The sequence below is a fragment of the Danio rerio genome, chromosome 2, assembly GCF_052040795.2.
Source record: "Danio rerio strain M-AB ecotype USA chromosome 2, GRCz13ab, whole genome shotgun sequence".
Taxonomy (NCBI): domain Eukaryota; kingdom Metazoa; phylum Chordata; class Actinopteri; order Cypriniformes; family Danionidae; genus Danio; species Danio rerio.
Genome location: NC_141022.1, coordinates 30,925,109 through 30,946,407, shown reverse-complemented (window position 1 = coordinate 30,946,407; position 21,299 = coordinate 30,925,109). Strand labels below are relative to the sequence as shown.

The 21,299-nt window shown below is 37.0% G+C and overlaps 1 long non-coding RNA gene across 1 annotated transcript in view; it reads right to left on the bottom strand.

Annotated features, from left to right (window-relative positions):
* Positions 1 to 1,390: 1,390 nt before the first annotated feature.
* The window catches only part of LOC147846376 (uncharacterized), an 80,800-nt gene continuing 60,891 nt past the window's right edge, over positions 1,391 to 21,299 (bottom strand). Inside the window, exons 5-6 of the long non-coding RNA XR_015478534.1 lie at positions 4,061 to 4,195; positions 1,391 to 3,978 (exon numbers count right to left, since the gene is read on the bottom strand). This is a non-coding gene — a long non-coding RNA (uncharacterized LOC147846376). The remainder of the gene's footprint in view (positions 3,979 to 4,060; positions 4,196 to 21,299) is intronic.

Sequence of the window (21,299 nt, the reverse complement as noted above, 5' to 3'; positions counted from 1 at the left end):
AGCACCTTAAACACTAGCCCCTTTCACACAGTGATACCGGTAAATATATGGAAAATGTCCGGAACGACTTTACTGGTAAATTCAAAAAAGCGCTGTTTACACAGGCGAGGACTTTACGGAATTTTTCCGAAAAAGAGCATTCACACATCCATTACAAAATACCGGTAAATTCTGACATCATTAACCAGAAATTACCTCTAAATGGCAGCGCTTTTATTTGTAAACATTTGACTACATTACAAACTCTGTGGATGGATCAGTATTGTGAACAACTTCTATGAAAACATGAAGAGAAACACTTTCGCATGTCAAGATGTTCATATGTGTATGTGCAGGCGCTCACGGGCTGTTTCACGGGCACACGCAAAGCTTAAAGGTAAACAAACAACGGCTTATCATAAGAATCTTATCGATGATTATTTACACAGTTGGCATTAAGATGAACATATAAACATTATCTGACTAATTTCTAGCAGCTAAATGTGTCTGGGAAAATATTCAAAGGCTTTTATTCTCATAAACCACGCGGACGTGAATGCGTCTGACTGTTCTGATTGGCTAAAGCAGACGTCTCACGTCAGCATGTTCTAGACGTGCACGCGCTCTTTCCGGCAATCTTCCTTCTGCGTTTACACAGCGCAGCGTTCCGGCAAATTACTGGTAATGTTACAACTTCTCTTTCCGGAAAACAGCTAGAACGAATTTACCGGTATTTTAAATGGGCCTGTTTACACATACAACCTTTCCGGAAAATTACCAGTAATTTTCCGGAAAGGTCTGTATGTGTGAAAGGGGCTACTGTCTGGATGAATGCACAATTTGTCAACTTACCAATAGGTTATCATGTTATATGTACAATTTCATATGTAGCGTTTCACATGTTAAAGTGTGCTACACTGTAACAAATTTTGAGCCAGTACAACTACAACAACAACAAAACATAATCCGTATGTCCTTTCGCTTTTTCTTCCTCACTCAACTTTTGAAAATATCAGCTGCACTGACCTAAATTATTTGTCAGTAATACAAAAAACATTTAGTTAGGTAACAATAAGGTTGTGTTAAGACTATTTATTAGTTTTCTGGAGAGGTGAACCACTCTGTAAAAAAAAACGTTTTAAGTTGTGCCAACTGAACATTTATTGTCTGCAGAACTGGAATTTCTTAAGTTAAGTGAAAAAGAAAAAAACATAATCCTTATTTCCTTTTGTTTTTTTTCCTCAACATTTACTCAACATTTGAAAACATCAGTTGCACTGACCTAAAATGTTTGAAGTTGAGTGAACAAAACAACAACAACAACAAAAACTCTTGGCAATTGGTACAAAGAAATAAGACATCCTAACAAACAAATAGAGATCAATTGATAAAAAAAAACAAACAACTAAAACAGAGACAATTTTATTTATTAGACACAGAAATAGAAACAGGACAGGAGGTAAAACAACAATAACGATAAACAAGACAAGGATCAAAACATGGCAGGACAAACAGAGAAAACCACTTTGTAATGCTTCACAGGGAAAACAAGACTCAGCAAACAGTCTAGGTTTGTCCCAAATCATATACCTATGCACTATTCTATGCCATTTTGTTGTGTAAATAGTGTAAGAAGTGAGTTCACACTAAAAACTGTAAAAAAAAAAAAAAGTGCACTTTAATTACCCAGATGATGCACTTATTTAACTAGCCAAATGAAGTGTTGAATGTTGGACACTTCACACACTCAACAGCCACTGCTTTGCTCAAGTAGCAGAATGAGTGGAGCTTTTGATTATTAATGTTTGATTACTTTTTTTTTATTTTAGAGTGTGAAAGTAAAATTCTCCTATGAGAGTGATTATACCGTCTCCGGATGGTGAATGTGGTTATACTCACGGCAGGTATTATTTGATAGTTTGGTCATTTAATTGACTGATTTGGCAACCGTCAAACATCACCTGAGAAACGGTTTAAATTTCCACTTAGTAAAAACAGCACGACACTACATACATATACTATACTGTTGAGTGCATAAGTACATCGTGTATAGTGTGCCATCAGGGACACAGCTTGTGTGAATGAGGTGTCTTTATAGTCTTAGCAATCAGTCCATCATGAGCTTCCAGCTGTGTGAATGTAATCAGCAGGTTCCTCCATGTAAATTATAGTGTGAGCATTTGATTTGTCAATTAATTATTGCAGGATTTTACTGAGTTGTTCATGAAAATAAAATATCAAATACTTTTGATTTCTCATTTGAGAACGCATTTTGATTTATTATTTGATCATTTGATTTATCATTTGAGTAGTTGTTTTGAAAGTTTAATTTATTATTTGATCTTTTTAGGCATTGAAAATTTAATTTTGATTTTGTTAGGAAAAAACTTTCATACCTGTACACAACAGTTAAATACAAATAACAGTTCATACGGGCTAAGTGTTTCTTTTTGTAGTGCAAACTAGATGAATGTGAGATAAAAATTCACATTAAAAGTCTTTCTGCAGTTGTGCAGTGGCGCAGTAGGTAGTAATGTCACCTCACAGCAAGAAGGTTGCTGGTTTGAGCCTCGGATGGGTCAGTTGGTGTTTCTGTGTGGAGTTTGCATGTTCTCCCTGTGTTCGCAGGGTGCTCCGGTTTCTCCCACAGTCCAAAGACATGCAATATAGATGAATTGGGTTGGCTAAACTTTCCATAGTGTATGAGTGTGAATGAGTGTGTATGGATGTTTACCAGAGATGGGTTGCAAGTGGAAGTGCATCCGCTGCGTAAAACATGTGCTGAATAAGTTGATGGTTCATTCTGCTGTGGTGACCCCGGATTAAAAAAGTTACAAAGCCGAAAAGAAAATGAATGAATGAATAAACTTAAATAGCCTTTATTTATCCTCAAGTGAGAAGGTCTCAGATTAACTCAACTTAAAGTCGCAAGTTGGCAGAAGCTTTTTGGGTGAACTTGCAAAGTTTTGCTCACAAAACTAATCTTTTTAACTTAATGAAAACAATTTAGGTTTAGGTTAAGTAAATGTGTTAAATATAGCTGTACAGGCATTTTTACGGATTTTGCAACTTTTTTCAAGTTGGATTTTTTTAGTGTACTTGATTCAAGACACTTAAAATTCTCCCTTGTAACTTCCTGTTTAATAGTTACACTATGCAGAAAATATGATACCTTTAAGAAATAAACAGGAGGCTCCGGCTTGATGGTTTGCTTGGCTGCCTCATTTTCTGAAGGTTGCGAAGTTGACTTTTTGATCAGTGAATAACAGGATCCATCACTGTTGTGGCCAGACCTCAAACGATGTGCAGGGCAGGACGTGAGTTTGTCAGTTGCAGTATATAAGCTGTCATGGTAGACGGATTCTCCCGTGAGGATTAGGCATCACTCCAGTTAAAACGCTGCTCACTGGCCTTTTGGTTCACTGTCTGGTGCAACAAATGTAAACGTCCCAAGTGAAAAATGGTGTACAGAACAAAGATTTTTCTTTTCATGAGGATTATCTGATGCTATCAGGATAAATAATAATTGTGATGATTGGCATCTGAGAGGCTATCTGTTGCAATCTGTTGCAATATTTTTTCGAACCTCTGAGCTCAGACTGGGCCTGCAAATTAATAGATATTTATATAAATGATTTAATAACAATATTTTGGTGGCACGCGGTGGCACAGTGGGTAGCATTTTCACCTCACAGCAAGAAGGTCACTGGTTTAAGCCTCAGCTGGGTCAGTTGGCATTTCTGTGTGGAGTTTGCATGTTCTCCCCGTGTTCACGTGGGTTTCCTCCGGGTGCTGTGGTCTTCCCCACAAGTCCACAGACATGTGGTACAGGTGAATTGGGCATACTAAAATTGACCGTAGTGTACAAGTGTGTGTGTGTGTGTGAATGAGTGTGTGTGGATGTTATGAGTTGCGGCTGGAAGGGCATCCGCTGCAAAAAACATATGCTGGATAAGTTGGCGGTTTGTTCCGTTGTGACGACCCCAAATTATAAAGGGACTAAGCCGAAAACAAAACGAATGAATGAATTAGTTACAAAATAAATTTATGAAATTATAAAATAAATAATATTAAATGTAACCTTGGTGGCGCAGTGGGTAGCGCTGTAACCTCACAGCAAGAAGGTCGCTGGTTCGAGCCTCTGCTGGGTCAGTTAGCATTTCTGTGTGGAGTTTCCATGTTCTCCCCATGTTGGTGTGGGTTTCCTCCGGGTGCTCTGGTTTCCGCCACAAGTCCAAAGACATAAGGCACAGGTGAAACGTGTAAGCTAGCTAGCTAGCTAAATAAATAAATAAATAAAATAAAACCTGCCTAAATTGGCCGTAGTGTATGTGTGTAAATAAGAGTGTAAGGATGTTTCCCAGTGATGGGTTGCAGCTGGAAGGGCATCCGCTGTGTAAAACATGCTGGACAAGTTGACAGTTAGCGACCCCTGATTTATAAAGGGACTAAGCCAAAAAGAAAATGAATGCTTGTATGAGTAAATAAATGTAACCAGAGTTAATGTAAAAAAAGTTAAAGGGAGAGAAAGAGAGACAGAGAGTAGGGCCCAAAGAAAGTGCCAGAGAGAAAAAGTCGCAAAAGTTACAATTTAGTTTTGTCTCTTCCTTGACTGTGTAACCAAAGCCCAAATACAGAGGCGTTCAAACTGACCAATCTAGATACGAGATTCAATAATATGCGACCACATGGTAACCCCCCTAAAATTCACAAACATTGTATCCAGGCCCCGATTTTTTTCAGTTTTGGGAAAAAGACATGGTTTTTATTATTTAATATACACTCACCGACCACTTTATTAGGTACACCTGTCCAACTGCTTGTTAGTGCAAATGTCTAATCGGCCTTTATGGATGTGCAGTCGATAAATCTTTAGCAACTGCGTAATGGTATCATGTCAATACGGACAAAAATTTCTGAGGAACGATTTTCAGTACCTTGTTGAATCTATGCCACGAAGGATTAAGGCACTTCTAAAGACAAAACGGTGTCCAACCCGGTATTAGTGAGGTGTACCTAATAAAGTGGCTAGTGGGTGAAATTATTAAAAAGTATTACTTGACTTAATGGAATGATTCTCCCAAAAAATGAACATTTTGTCATTTACGCACCTTTGACTTGTTTCAAACAACTTAGATTTTTTTTAAATATTGGAAACCAATAACAATTGACATCCTTTTCGTGGAATTCATTGGTTATCATTTTCCAACATTCTTCAAAATAACTTCTTCTGTCTTCATGACAACACAAACAAACAAGTATAAACATATAATAGTGATTTCCGAAGAATCTTCAGATTATTGTAATACTAATAATAAAAACCACAAGATTAAATAATTTTTTATGTGGTTATTTTAAATTGAAATAATATTTCTCAATATTGCTTTTTGGTTAAAGAAATGCAGAAAATGCCCTTAAGTAAAGAGGAAAACTTTTCTTGAAACCCCATGTGCATATTGTGTTAAGAATTGCATAAGAAAAACCAAGCGAATATGCTTATATGAATTTCAAAGCAAATTTATCATGTTTTGGGCATATTGGATCTTGTGCCTGACCTCCATAATTTCCAGCTGCATTTAACACACAATATTTTTTATTTCTGTAAAGCAAAGACACCCGAATAATCAATAATAAAATTTGTAAAAGGTTATTTTCATTGCTGATGATGGTGTTTATTTGTCACGGTCCCTGTACATTAAGTAAGATAGTTCATTTACATAACATTGCACACTTTTAAAGGGAATTTTAAACCCTCATTAATTCTTAGTTGCTCAGGTTAACATTTGCTTAGTGTCACCAGGATTACTGAACATCACACCTTGGCCTATAATCCAACGCCCCACAGTCTCTGCTCGTACAACTTGTGCCTTTTATTTTTGCTTTCCACCTTCTACTCTTGTGTAGATGCATTCAATTCACGCCTGCACTTTTGCAAGCTAAAAAAGAGAGCTCAAGATGACAAAACAAAGCTGACTTTCACAATTCATTCATCTCTGCAGTCTTCAGACGCGAGAGCAAAGAGAGCTGCCTGTGTGTCTTGCACCTCAATGGCAAGGTGAATCGATTGACTGATTAATTCCATAATGTTTCAGAGTTTTCTCCAAAAAGAGCTCGCAATGGTCCTGCATTTGAAATTGTATCGCAAAGCATTACAATTTTATGACAGGTTTTGTATTCTGCGTGGCTTATAAAAATCTAATTGCATTATTTAGGTCTGGTCTCTTCAAAAAGTAATTGAATTATCCATCGGTACCTTGAGACAAAAAAGAAACAGAAAAAAAAAACTTTAATGCATTATTCATATTTTGCTCTGGAAGCTTATTAAGTGAAACAGAACACACCATGTTTACGATAGCGCTTTTTATTTGTAATTATGTATGCGCTGCTTGTTTCCAAAAAAAGAATATCTGCCGCAAAGTGCTGGTTAAAGCACAGTTTTACTTTTCATTTGGCTTGATCTCTTAAATGACTTTAATGACATAAATTGCTTTTTGCTTAGAGAAGAAAATATATTTGACAAATTGCTTTAGAGAAGACGATGAAAAAAAGACCTGAGCAATAAAAAAACAAAACACCCACACAATTGAAATGGAGATCCTAACAAAGGCTTCAAAAATATAACAAAGTGCTTTGTGCAGGTATGTGTGTATGTGTGAGAGATTGTTCAGTGTGATGACAGAGTTTCTGTAGGAGGTCAACACTAAGTCTGAATTCAGACGGACAGTGAGCTGTTGGGGAAATATTTAACAGTCCTGAAGGGCCGCAGCACACTGACCATCACAGCAAAAACGAGAGAAGAACCACTGTTACTAGGACAATCTGCAAAGCCCTGATTTTTTGTTGATGTCCTGCAAATATGCATAAATTTATCTTTTTTTTATGTTACTTGCAGGCTACATGCACACAAAAACTCACAAGCAAGCAAAAAGTGTCTTTAATCATGATGTCCATTCATCTACCGGTGAACATTTTTGTTTTTTAGTCTTCTGGGCACAATCATGCATTGACTATGAACAATTCATTCATTTATTTTCTTTTTGGCTTAGTCCCTTCATTAATCAGGGGTAATCCCAGGTGCTACTTTTTTTTTGCAGTTTTGATTTTTCGCAAATCTTCCAGAGGTCGTTGTGTACAGTACGCTTTTTCAGATCTCAAATTTCTCTTGCAAGTGCCATTTGCGCCTGTTGTTCTCAATGAGTCTGTCGACTCACAGACTTACTGACTGACCAACCCACCGATTCCCCCACCCTTCCTCTTTCCTAAACCCAACCAATAGGGCAATTGCCAATCTACTTCACACATGATGTCACATGGGTTTAACTGCGCATACCGGTCGCAAAAAAAGACTAATATTCGAGTCCTGATGGCGGGATAACATCTGATTCCAGTCGAGTCTGAAATCATGTGATCGTGCCCGATTTCTGTTCATGTGATTGGATCTGGACGTGTATTTATATATGTATTTATGTATTATTAAATTCGTTCATTCATTCGTTTTACATAGTTTATGTTTATACATTATGTTTACTAATAATGAGAATATATATATATTTAGACCTTTTTCTTCACTTCACGCAGAAACAGCAACGTATGTGGCAAGACATCACTTTGTTGCAGAGACGTTAACTTACTGGTAAAATGCCGGCAAATTAGAACACAGAAGCAGATTGAAGCGGAAAGCGCGAATATGTCTGCGGTCTGGATGTATTAGAAAGTTGATGGTTGATGAAGACAACAGGGTGACGCAGTGGTGCAGTAGGTAGTGCTGTCACCTCAGAGCAAGAAGGTCGCTGGTTTGAGCCTCACCTGGGTCAGTTGGCATTTCTGTGTGGTGTTTGCATGTTCTCCCTGCATTCGCATGGGTTTCCTCCTGGTGCTCCGGTTTCCCCCTCAGTCCAAAGACATGCAATACTGGTGAATTGGGTAAGCTAAATTGTCAGTAGTGTGTGAGTGTGAATGAGTGTGTGTTTCCCAGAGATGGGTTGCAGCTAGAATGGCATCTGCTGTGCAAAAACATGCTGGATAAGTTGGTGGTTCATTCCGCTGTGGCCACCCCACATTAAGCTGAAAAGAAAATGAATGAATGAATGATGACATATCATAGAGATTGCATAGCAAACTCTGAGATATGTAATCTTGGGATTGTCTGTCGGGTATTTCAAGTTGAGGTTCTATTTGTTTATATATTATAGATTTTTTTATATATATATTTACTGTTGCACTAAAGTTCAAAAATGAAAAATTAATTTTATTTACTATTTGATTGTTCATGCTACATCACAGAAGTGCTCTGTTTGTTAACAAGTTGTTAAATGTTAAATCAAGGTGAATTAAATAAAAAATAAGGAACATCCTGGATCTGGATCTGTGCATCATAGAAGCATTGGATCAGGTTTTGGTATCAGTAGATACTCAAAATCAAATGACTTGGACTCAGCGGTAAAAAAAAAATTAAAAAAAAAAACTCAGCGGTACATCCCTGATATATATACACATACAATAACATACAAGCATACATACTGTACATACATAAATACTGTACATACATACATACTGTATATACATGCATACATATATTTTTAAACACATACATATAATAACACACTCATAAAAAAGTGCATTTAAATCACTGTGTTTATAAATAAAAAAATTTATCAAGCTATTAACCCATGCAAGCATTTACTATTCTAGTTATTTTTAAAAAAGTATTTATCTCACAACACGGAAGATGCGTCATGGTAAGAGACACTTGACTGTGCAGGCTTAAACTATAACACATGCTGCTATTACAAACTTCAATATTAAAGTTTTAAGCGTAATAATGATCTATCTAAATGTATTACCGGGGCTCTGCTTCCTTGGCTCTGGTAATAGAATTGGTCCTGATAGAAGCTGGCAGAATGATACATGAATATGGATTGGCAGGATTACGGAGCAGTGTCACGCTTACAACCCAGGACACAGATAGCCGTAGATGTGATTTTTGCAACCTCATCCTGCCAGGAGTAATTCAAATTCAGAGTATAAATGCAGAAATGTATTTGCTATTCATAGTCCTCGTGGGCACCTTTGCCATCGATATCAGCTTGACACCTTTTTGGCGCCGTTACAGCCGAGGAGTCAGAAATGTCTCATAATTCTATCCTGCCCCTCTCGCCGACTTTATTAAGAACTGCTACATAAGTCCTGTTTTTGGTGACGTTTAGAGAAAAACAGGAGGGCAGCGGTGTTCGCATATATGCGCTCCCGACAGTTGCTCTACAGAGCTGGTTTTGTTTGCAGTTGACTTTTGGACAGTTTAAGACAGCACATTTCCATTGTAAGAGGAGAGGAAGATGTGCTTCTGGTTTTGTGACAAAACCAAAAGATATGCGAGACATATTTGGTGCTTTTAGCGCTTTACCATATGCTATTGACCTCATTCTTTCAATTTAAGAGATACAGTTCATGCTAAAATAAAAATTTGCTCACTATTTACTCAAGTCTCAAGTGGCTTTCTTTCTTCCATTGACTAGTTCCATCTAGATAAATAGCATTTGACAATTAAATCAAATTCTAATGTTCATTTGCAGTGCTCGGCATAATTGTCACAATCACCAGAGATCCAGGCTTGTAGATCACTGAGAATCATTTACTTTTACTCAGGACTACAAATCCTTTCATGCACCACACACTCACACCTGTTCCTGATTTAGCTGATTGCTAACACACACAGCTGAAGCTGTTCAAAACTGAATACATGGACTTTAATAGCAGCACAGACACACACACCAGTTGCTGAGTCTTGTTTAACTGTACTGAGCATTACGATACGATTTCCTTCCCTTGTCTTACTGTTGCTTTGTTTTATTGTTTATTCTTGTCCACTTCCTGCCTTTTACCATCCACCTGTTTATTGACCATGACTCTGGAGTTCCTGTATACATCTGTTTGCCCCTTTGTTGACTGTTGCCTGCCTAGCCATTCTTGTTAATAAACCTACTTTTGGATCGGCACTCCGTTGTCAGCATCCCCTTCAGTTACAGTAATTGAGTTCACCCCATTTTGAATATTTTTATCTCTCAGTGAATATAGGCAATGTATTACGGTGCATTTAAACAAAACTTATTTATTAAACATATATATTTATTAAAACAATATTTTATATTTAATAATATTTTAGTCACCAAACATATTTAGAAATTGAAAGATAATACAATTAAATTCGAGGTAAACATTGCAAACAAAAAAATTACAACCAACTAATTTTTTTGCTCTTGATTTTTCCTCTTTTATAAATTTGTTTTAATATTTTTCGATAACATATAAATTTGGGTCTACTAGTTTTTGGATCGTTATGGTAAGTTATTTTGTTAGATAAGCTCCAGATTTGGCTTCAGTACTGACTAATCTAATGTTTGTGCACAAATATAATATAGTATAGCTTCCTATTAAAATTATGAATTTAAAATATAGACTTGTGAGGGGTCTACCAATATATGCTCAGCATTGTATGACAGTGTACTCGGTACAACTTCTGCCTTCATTGTTTCTACTTCCACAAACAGTTTAAGCAAAATTCTTAATAATGAAAATAAAAGAAATTATGTGAAGTTTTTGTGTGTGACAATCTCGTCTGTCTGTGCAGTTGAGATATAGCATTTCTTAAAGTTCCTCTAATTGAAACGATTAAAAAACAGTCTCTGAAAGTGCCTTTATTTTCTTTCATCCAGCGAAGACTGTAGAGCAATGTGCTCAGGCTTTACTAAATGCTATTTTCCACTCGGTCTGATATTACTGAACGTATCGGCTAAGTAAAAGCGTATGCTGGCATTTCAAAATGGACTGATTGTCAATTGCTGTCTCGGTTTTCCAAACCCTGAAAACAACAGGGCTGTATGCCAAACATTGTATTGTCTGATAGCAGATGTTTACACGAACAGTGAAACATTGTGACATGTCACAGCTATTTCATCATTTCTCTATGCAGCTAAATCTGGCCAAGAATCACCTCCTGTGCCTAGAGAACAGCCTGACAATAGAACTAATACATAAAGTCCTCCAAAGAGAATGACAAACATGGAATATCAAATCTTGTGTTCTGCCTCAACAAAAGAGCAGCAAGGTCTGCAAGGAGCTCCAAGGTGACTAGATTGGATGATTGGACTGGAAACTTGCACGTTCCGAGCAAATGTACTGCCAAGATACTCAACAGAGGGCTTAAATTTGAGCGTGACGTGCCACAGATTTGCCAAGCAAATACCATTAGGTGTTGAGAATTAATTGTATCTTTTCAGGAGGGAGGATTTTCAAATGCAAATGTCAGCTCATTTTAGCAGGTAATACAAAACTGCCAGAAGGCACTCGGAACGCTGTCTCTCATCATTAAAGCAAGCTGCCGGATTTATTCTCATTCGCCCAGGATCTGCACTCTTCCCCCAACAGCAGATCTCCCTTGTCATTTTCTTCCCTTTTCCCAAACACGCTACTCTCGCTAAATTGATTTAGCTCGCCCGCTCATGACTCTTTGTGCTTCATCATTTAGAGCGATAAGTTTAATTTGTATGTTATCGCATTAGGGGCCTTATTATCGTCGCTTTTGCCAATTAGTTCACATAGTCAATGTGAAAAGACACAGTATTGCTTCGCCATTGCTTCTGAAAAATGACACTAACTAAATTATGACCTGCATCAAACGATGAGCAATGGCTGCACCTGATTAATAGATGCACCACACCTGTTTAGACATCATGCATAACCAATCCCCCACCCAAAAGGCTCGCTCTCTGAAAGATCAAGCCACGGCTGCCGGGACTGAGACTGTCTGAGCATTTTATCTGCCCTGGCTCGCAGCCAGAGTCACACTACAGATTCATTTAGGAGTAATGGCTTAGCCAAAGCGTGCGCGCGAGCCCGAATCCAGGAGGGAGGAGCCCCGATGACTGGAGAGGAGAGCTATCAGTTTAATCTCCCTTTTCATCAGGAATCGATTAACTGGTCCAATAAAATTAATTACATCCAGACTTCAGCATAATTACCAACATGATGGCTGTCTCCCGAAATTTGGATTGAATTTCGCAGACACAAAGAGAAAGTCAAATTAGAGTGGAAATGGAAATGAACATATAAGTAATGTACTGATGCGAGCGATACGGGGGGCTCTGCAAATGCACACAAGGGACGCTCGCAGGATCTCGGAGAAAGTGACACACGCTTGTTATCATATCAAAGCCGCCTTTTTCACCTGTAATCTATGCAAATGTATATGTGATGTGACAAGCAGGCCTAGATGTTTGCACAATGCGTTATCGCACCAGCTGGTGAAATATCCTGATGTGATATTGGATGCAGATTATGGAGGGGGAAAACATCCAGATGAGCTGATTTGATTTTGAAATGACTTCCAGGAGATGAATAATAGAGCTTTTTTTTCCACATTTATGGGGTTCTCAAAAGCAGAAGTCATCATATTTTGGGAAACTTCTATAGGGATGAATGGAAACTACAACAAATATGATTTTTGCATTTCCTTTTGCTGCAATTGCAAAATCAAAACAACAACAGTGCTTCGGTTACTAAAGGGAGGCGAAAACATATAGAAAGATTCATTATGTTGTTCAGAAGAGAGGAAGATTTCAAATTTGCCTCTACTCTCTCAGCCATTACATTCAGGGTGTGGAAGTAACTAGAAAGTCCAAATGTAAATAGCTGAAAGTAACCTTTTCACACATCGTTAGCGGTAAATATCCAGAAAACTAACAGAACGACTTCACCGGTAAATTCAAAAAAGCACTGTTCACACAGGCAAGGACGTTCCAGAATTTTTCTAGAAAAGACCATTCACACATCCATTCCAAAATACTGATACATTCTGACATCAATAACCAGAAATGAGCTCTAAACGGCTACGCTGTGTTTGTCAACATAGAAGTGGTCAGGCTTTTGTTGATGGTTTTACTTTTATTTAAAGCTTTAGCATTCATGCAGCTGCTTTGTCCATCCAAAGGCAAAAGCGCGAACCACAGGTAAATGTTTACACATTTGATGACTACAAATTCTGTGGATGGATAAGTATTGTCAACAATTTCAATGAAAACATATGGAGCAACACTTTCACATGTTGAGATGTGCATAATATCTGTGTGTGCTGGCGCTTACCGGCTGCTTCCAATAATATCAAGCTGCAGACCTGCAGACCCACGTTTCAATCTAGGCAGGAGCGAACCATATATGGTTATAACAGATGTTAATTATTAATGTCTTCTCTGACCTCATCATCAATATATTTATATGTATTGTTAAAAAATAGTGTAAACAATAGACAATAGTGAATACTATTTCACAAGTATGGCAATCGAGATGGGCGAATGGGGAACATTGTTTCCGATCGCCATTTGATATAATACACTGAAAAGTTTTCTATCAGTCATCATAGATGATCAGTCATTATTTATCTGACAATAGCAAACACTTGTTTGCTGGCTTTGCTGAACCATTTTTCAAAGAAATATAAACAATCTAAATTAGACAGGTTTAATTTATATAATGGATTCATTATAATAATGGAAATATTAGCAAGTTAATATTTGTAGGCTATAATAGATCTTTATATGTAATACAAATCTTTTTACATTTAATAAATGCATAACACTATATTAATATATTAATCCAGTGATTGAATAGTATTTATTTGCTGAATCAAATAATAGTCATTTCTGTTTTAACAAATAATTTTTATTTATAGGAGTACCAAAACTGCACAGATGTTAAAATGATCATTACGATGTAATAATGAAATAATGACTGAAATGAGAAACTCTAAAACAGGGGTGTCCAAGCTCAGTCCTGGAGGGCCTAGTTCCAACCCCAATTAAACACACCTGAACCAGCAAATCAAGCTCTTACTAGGTATACTAGAAACTATCAGGCAGGTGTGTTAAAGCAAGTTGGAGCTAAACTATGCAGGACGCCAGCCTTCCAGGACCGAGTTTGGACATCCCTGCTCTAAACTGTTCACTGATGGTCTTGATCGCCATATTTGTCGATTACAGTAAGTGGCGATAATTCTCCGGATCCATCATGAACCATATGGTTCGCCCCTGCCTAGATTGTGTGTCCTGGATTGTATGTCCTGAAATGTGTGTGGTTCTGCGTGTCTGCAACTGGATATATCTTGCTGATTCACGTGCACACGCATCTAACAACTGAAGCAGAGCTTGAAGGTAAACAAATAGCGGTTTATTATAGGCATTTTATCGATTATTTTTTCCACAGCTGCCAATAGTGAACGCACTCTTTCTGGCAAATTTTCTTCTGCGTTCACAAAAGAGCAGCCTTCCGGCAAATTGCCAGTAATGATACAACTTCTTTTTCGGCAAAATGGCCAGTATGAATTTACCAGTATTTTTAAAAATGGCCTGTTCACACATGATCCCTTTCCAGAAAAATTGCCAGTAATTTTCCGTAAAGGTCTGTGAAAGGTGTTAATGTAATCTTTTCAAGACAGACAATTTTGTAGCATTTACTTACATATCTATCTATCTATCTATCTATCTATCTATCTATCTATCTATCTATCTATCTATCTATCTATCTATCTATCTATCTATCTATCTATCTATCCATCCATCCTTCCATCCATCCATCCATCCATCCACCCACCCACCCATCCATCCATCCATCCATCCATCCATCCATCCATCCATCCATCCATCCATCTATCAGTTGTAAGTTGCTTTGGATTAAAGTGTTTGTTAAATGTTTCAATATTTAATGTACATGTAATGGTAAATGCAAAATTTAACAAACGTGTTTTTCAAATATTTGAATTGAATCAAGTTTTATTACATGGTTACTCAGTGTTGTTTTACATGGTCAAAACAGTTACAAAAGTGCATTAGAGTGTGTTGATGGTTCTTCTGCAACTTTGCTCTACAGTATGTATTGGCTCAGTGGGTGGTGTTTCACATTGTGGTAAGCTGGATCGATATTAGAACATCATATAAACAGCTGCTCACCTGTCTAATAAAACACATGCAGGATCAGCGTCTCTCTCAAGTCCAAGCTTGTTGCAATCTCTCTCCGTCTTGGAAATGCCAATATTGATCCTTGTTTTACGTCTCCTTTTTGTGGAGTTTTTTTTTTGGTGACAGATCTTATAGGAAACAATAATGAATGAATGGCAAGATGCTGAAACTAATAATTGTGCATTTATTTGAGACTTGCAGATGTGCTTTCATGGTTTATGTGAAAGTAAAACTGAATATAACAACAGTGACTACGTTTAAATGGACATCAGCAGTCAAATTATTTGCCTTAATCTGAATAAGACAATAATATGATTAAGGTGTTTAAATTATTTGATTTATGAATGTTCCTTTCAGGATCCCGTTTTACATAGCACATAATTCGATTAACGCCATTGCGTCACCACGCTATCCACATTTGCTCTGGAGTTTCATGTAATTTCGGGTGTTTCATTTTTAATTTGTCAACTTTAACTGCAGTTTGGCACTTTTACTTTCATTCAGGAACATTTCATTCATGCCCCCATGATAAGCGAGATATTGGATGCGAGTATGAACAGCTTGAAAAGTGTTGTTTAAATGGAATTTATTACCGCACACTGTATGTAAAAAAAAAACAAAAAACAAACTGGTTAGGTGCAGAAAATGAGGTTAATGCAGCAGAAGTTATTAATCTTTTTCAAAATTTCTTTATAAGTATTGGCCACAAGATGACACTGCTCCAAAACTTTTTCAGCATCTTAAGGGTATGGAGACGGTTGAAGATACATATCAATGTTGGTGACAATACCTAAATGCATTAAAAAATAATACATTTTTTAGTCATAATTCAAAATGGCTGACACTAAAAATTGGTTATCAACCGACTCAGAATGTCACTGTGAATGCAATGAGACTAATTTAATGAATTTTAGCCAAGGGGCTCACAATATATTTGCAAAGATAGCCTTTTTTTGTATCTCCTGACCACTAAGTGGTGCTGCGCCAAAACTTTGCAGGCAACCTTAGAACACAGTTGTCATAACACACAGCAAGTTTGGTGAGAAAACCCAAAGTGTTTGGAAGATGTTCCATTTATGACATCTTTAAACAATTTGTTGCGTACTATTTCACAACCATTTCACTTATCAACTTTCTTTTGATATGTTTTTGTCACCATAGACTGAAACTGATCTGGTTAAATTTTGGTGAAAATTGGACTAACTGTCTAGGACTAGTTTGAAAAAGTAGGTTTTACAAACAAACAAACAAAAAAAAGCCAAAAGCTTACGATTTTTGAAGTTTGGTGTCAGTTTTCATTGCCATATGCCAATGAATAAAGGTAAGAAAAGAATTACATACGGTACAAAAGTTAGTAGCATTTCAAAATTGCAACTTGCAATAGAGAGTTTGACTTACAGGGTCCAAATTTGGTCCATTTGAAGAATCCAATGTCAAAACGGTGGCAATCAATTCAAAACGGCTGCCAATCAATTCATGGCAGAAGAAGAATAACTATAATAGGTATAGATCTGGAACAATAACAATAGGTTTCCTTACAGCTTTGCTGCTTGGCCCCTAATAAAAGAGAGAGAGAAATACGAGTTATAAAATTAAACCTGCTCATATTTGTTTGGGATTCATACCTGGGATATGCTAATTTGACCCCAACACCACAAAGTAAATGCAAATTAACTATTTATGTGTATTTTAATGCCAATACATAACAAAGTACAGCATTATACATTTTAAAATTAAAGTATAAAAACTTTGCAAAAGGCGACGCAATGGCGCAGTAGTGCTGTTGCCTCACTGCAAGAAGGTCACTGATTCGAGCCTCAGCTGGGTCAGTTGGCGTTTCTGTGTGGAGTTTGCATGTTCTCCTTGCGTTCACGTGGGTTTCCTCTGCTTGCTCCGGTTTCCCCCACAGTCCAAAGACATGCGGTACAGGTGAATTGGGTAGGCCAAATTGTCCATAGTGTATGAGTGTGAATGAGTGTGTGTGGATGTTTCCCAGAGATGGGTTGCGGCTGGAAGGGCATCCGCTGTGTAAAAACGTGCAGGATAAGTTGGCGGCTCAAACCGCTGTGGCGACCCCGGATTAATAAAGGGACTAAGCCCTTTATTAAAAGAAAATGGAATTATAAGGTTTTATCTGCATTCTGAATAATTTTAAGATATTGAGCTTCAAAGTTTTTGAATTCTATATAGCAAACAGTATGTGTGTAACATTTGTTTCAAAATAAGAAGTCCTAAAACGTAAACAACTTATAAAAGAACATCCCAAGATGTAAATAAGTTGTCATTTAATAAGAATGTCAATAAGTTAATTTTGACAAAAATGTCAGATAGAACCTTTTAATTCTAAGGTGACGAAATATACAACTGTATATGCAACTGTACACATGGTCTGAAAGGCATCATATTATAGGTTTTTGAAGTAAAGTAGCTTGGTTTATAATGCTAAAATTTGTCAAAAACTCCCTGCATGTTCCAAAAATATGTAATATGTTGGAACTAAACTCTAAATGTTATGAATACATTAGCACAACCACCCATACATATCAGTCACACCTATTTGGTGTTCAGAAATTTAGTTATGCTGAAGTTAGAAGGGCGATACATTCATTCCTATTTTCAGTCTGGAATGATTCACCTGAAAAGGAAAATTTTGTCTTGTTTTTAAACAGAGAAACAAAATAACACTTGGAATATAGATATTTTGCATGAAACGACAATTCACTGCGTGTGAACAAAGGCTGTCAAAGCACCAAAACAAAGCAGCGTATAGATGCTGTAATATGAGTGTTTTCTCAGCTTTGTCATGTTGTAGCACATGGCCATATCTTGCCGCAAACGGTCGCTCATGTTGCCAGCTCTCATTGAAAATGAATGAGTTCAGGTCATATTATCGTCCAAGCCACTGAAGGTTTGAGCAGGGCTAAGAGTAAAAAAATGATCATATAAAACTAAATTACGACTGTTTTGGTCGCGAGAATCCTTGATTAGCATTATAAAATGTAAGACCTAGCCTCATTAGCTCTCTGGCTAAAACAAAAGGGTTTTGTTTTTTAAAATATGTGGGTTGAGTCAACAGAGAAACACAAGAGAGTGTTGATTTTTCAGGTCACTTCTTAAAGCTTGCCAGCAACAGCAATTATGGCACATGGAAATCATCGCAAGCACATAAAACAATCCCACAATGCCGTGTTCCTGGTTACATCTCTCAACAAAGTCTGTCCTGTTTGTTTATTCACACCAGATTTGGGACCGAAACAAGTACTTTAATTCGAGACCACAAGCCATCATGTTTCTGCGAGTATATTCATTATATCAGTGAGGAAGTTTAACCACAGGGCTGCTGTTTATGGTCATAATTCACAACCACAAGCTGTCATGTAGGAGGCTGCTCATTATATAAATGTGTGAGTTAGACTGTAAGAGAGATGGTTGCAGACACCAGCAACAAAACCCTGTTAATTATATTTCTCCTGACAGGAGTGTAGGCTGCACCACAAAATTAAATTAATAGGTTTTAGAGCTAGCTGTGAAAACAGCAGGACAGGATCTCAGACATGGTCAACATACACCTACACCTGAAGGAGGCTCAACTATATTTGCTATGCCCACAGCAAGTGTCAGCTTTAGTACTGATATACAAAAAGAGCCAGATTTCATGGCTGGTCCGAAAAAAAAAAAATCACATTATAATGTGGGCTTGAGCCTATTCAGTGCTTGTTTTATCTATCAGGACACCCAACAAAACAAAAACGCACTTCAAAATGTGGGTTTTAGGTGCTTTTGTCTGACAAAGACAGCATAAGGGCAGTGATAAGACTGTATGATGAGCCTGTGTTAATAGATTTGCACATACATGCTAAATTTGTGCCTGGCCAGCATGGAGTCGTGTCCTCTTTAGTCCACTTTATTTTCACTCAAACTGCACAGATGTAAAAACCTTCTCACCTCATTTCACATGTCTGTTGTTCCACATTTGTCTTCTGTGATTATTTTCATTTCTCATGATCCTCTTTCTGACCAAACCTGTGAGTGTTGCCACCTAGTGGCTAATTACTACTTCTGCAGGCACATGTGCAAATGACATGCTCAGGCATTGAAATATGACATACACACTGTGCAAGAAATGTGAATTATTCACAATAGAACTGTTTTCTAAATTGAAACTCTGCTTCCAGCTATTTTACCTGCTAACAGTTGTTGGTTTCCAACTTTATTGGGATGTCTTGCTTCCAGAACATTCTCAGTTGGTTAGCCAGGGAAGTTTTCTTTACATGAATAAGTAAAACAATGTTCTGGGAAAATTATAGTTTTTGGATACCAAAAAAAAAAAAAAAGAACAACAGAGAGCATTTCAAGAGCCATATTTTGGCCCGTTTCCACAGAGTGGTACGGTACAGTTCAGTTCGGTATGCTTTTATGGCCGTTTCTAGTTTTGACTCCCCAAAAACAATTGAACAGGTACTAAAATGAACCATGTGATTCAAGGTAAGTAGATTTGCTCTTGACATTGTTGGAGACATACATCCCTAACGCATGCATAGAACAGCACAAATTCTCTTTCATTCTTTTTTTAAAACAGGAATAAAGACTTTAGACACTTAATAATTCAAATAACAATTAATAAAAGCACGTCCCATGCTGCAAAAGTCAAAATTTTACTGCAATCTGGCTTTGAGGAGGAATGAATGTAGAGAAATTTAGACACCCATGTGATGTAATTTTATTGTTATATCATAATTATGGCGGCCTGCACAGCCTTGGTTAATATTATTGTGCTGGACTCATAGTGAACTTGACTTTAAGTGACGAAACGTTTCTTTTAAAAAGTACCTCCTTATGTGCAGGTCTTGCACAGTGAAGGAGGATTGGAAAATGTCCTTGTTTTGGGGCTTCTCACATCCAATAGTAACTACAGCCATTAAACACTTGACAGCAAAAAAGGCCCAGCCAATCAGGCTGTACTTATGTGTTTGGAGGAGGAAAGATGTGAGAAAAGAACATCATTTAACTCTTTCTGCATGTCTTACTAATGTTTGAAGGTGCATTATTTCATTTTGAAGGCAACTAAATTATTGATGGGCACATTTAAGTAATTGGTGCATATTGGTGGGGACACGTCCATGCCAATTCTACACCCATGATGTGAATAATAGGGGAATGTTTTGTGTATGGACATGATAAAAGCTTGCTATACTTCTTAATATTCCGAACTGGCATTTCTTACTGTATTACTGTGATGTATTGGCTTAATTATAAACAAACTAGTTTGTTGCACTTTGTTTTAGCTTAATGCTTCATTTCGTCATTTCCATACAGTGGCTAATAAATCGAAGACTCACCCATTTACAGAAATTAGCTTACTTCTGGATTGAAAAACAAGATGCAAAGGAGTGCTACAAATCACATTAGTGTACATCCACTTTTTCTGCACTTCTTTTCTGTCAGTTTTTTCCCATACATTTTCTCAAATATTATTAAAGTGAAATCAAACCAACCAGCTGCAAGATGAACTTTTTTTGCTCAACTAAACACAGTTTTTAAGTAAATGACAACAGATGGATTCAGCAAAAGAATGTAGCTTACAATCAATTATCTATTTTTTATTTGTTCTCATAGAACAGTAAATGTGTGCTATTTATGCATGATAATTATAATAATAAAAATAATAATAGTCTTATGGAGCTCCATTCTGGGGTGCGTTTCAGAAAACCATTGTTAGCCAACTAAGGTTGGTAAAACATGGTTTGTGGATTTGTCGTTTCGCAAATCCATCGTTCCAAGAAACATTGCAAACCGCATCACAAACTTGTACACTTGCAACTACACCTCTAGAGCTGTAGTTAGAAGCAGTTCCTGGTTGTGTTCTGTTTCCAGTTATCCCTCCTATGCCCTATTCCTTTCAAACGTTCCAACATTTAAACTTGGAATGATTAAAGAAAAAAGCATTAAATTCATCTCTCTTAGGTGTAATTTGCTTTCAAAGTACTTTTACAGTTAAGTTTTAGCGATCTTCATGTTGACAATTGCACTCCCTTCATAGTGCACTTTAAAAAAACATTTATGCCATTTTGAACGCAGCTGCGGTTCTTGACGAAACATATAGGTGACCTATTATTTAAAAGCAGAATTTACGTTATGTGTCCAAAGCTTGTGAAAACCAAAAATATATAGCATACGTTAATGATTTTATTTTATAAGAAATGTTATTTATTAAGAAATGTATCTGTACTGTGTATGACATGGGCCTATATTGGCTAGAACATTTCTGTAGTGGTTTGAATGTGTCAAATTGAAAAACTTCCAAAAATGAAAAAA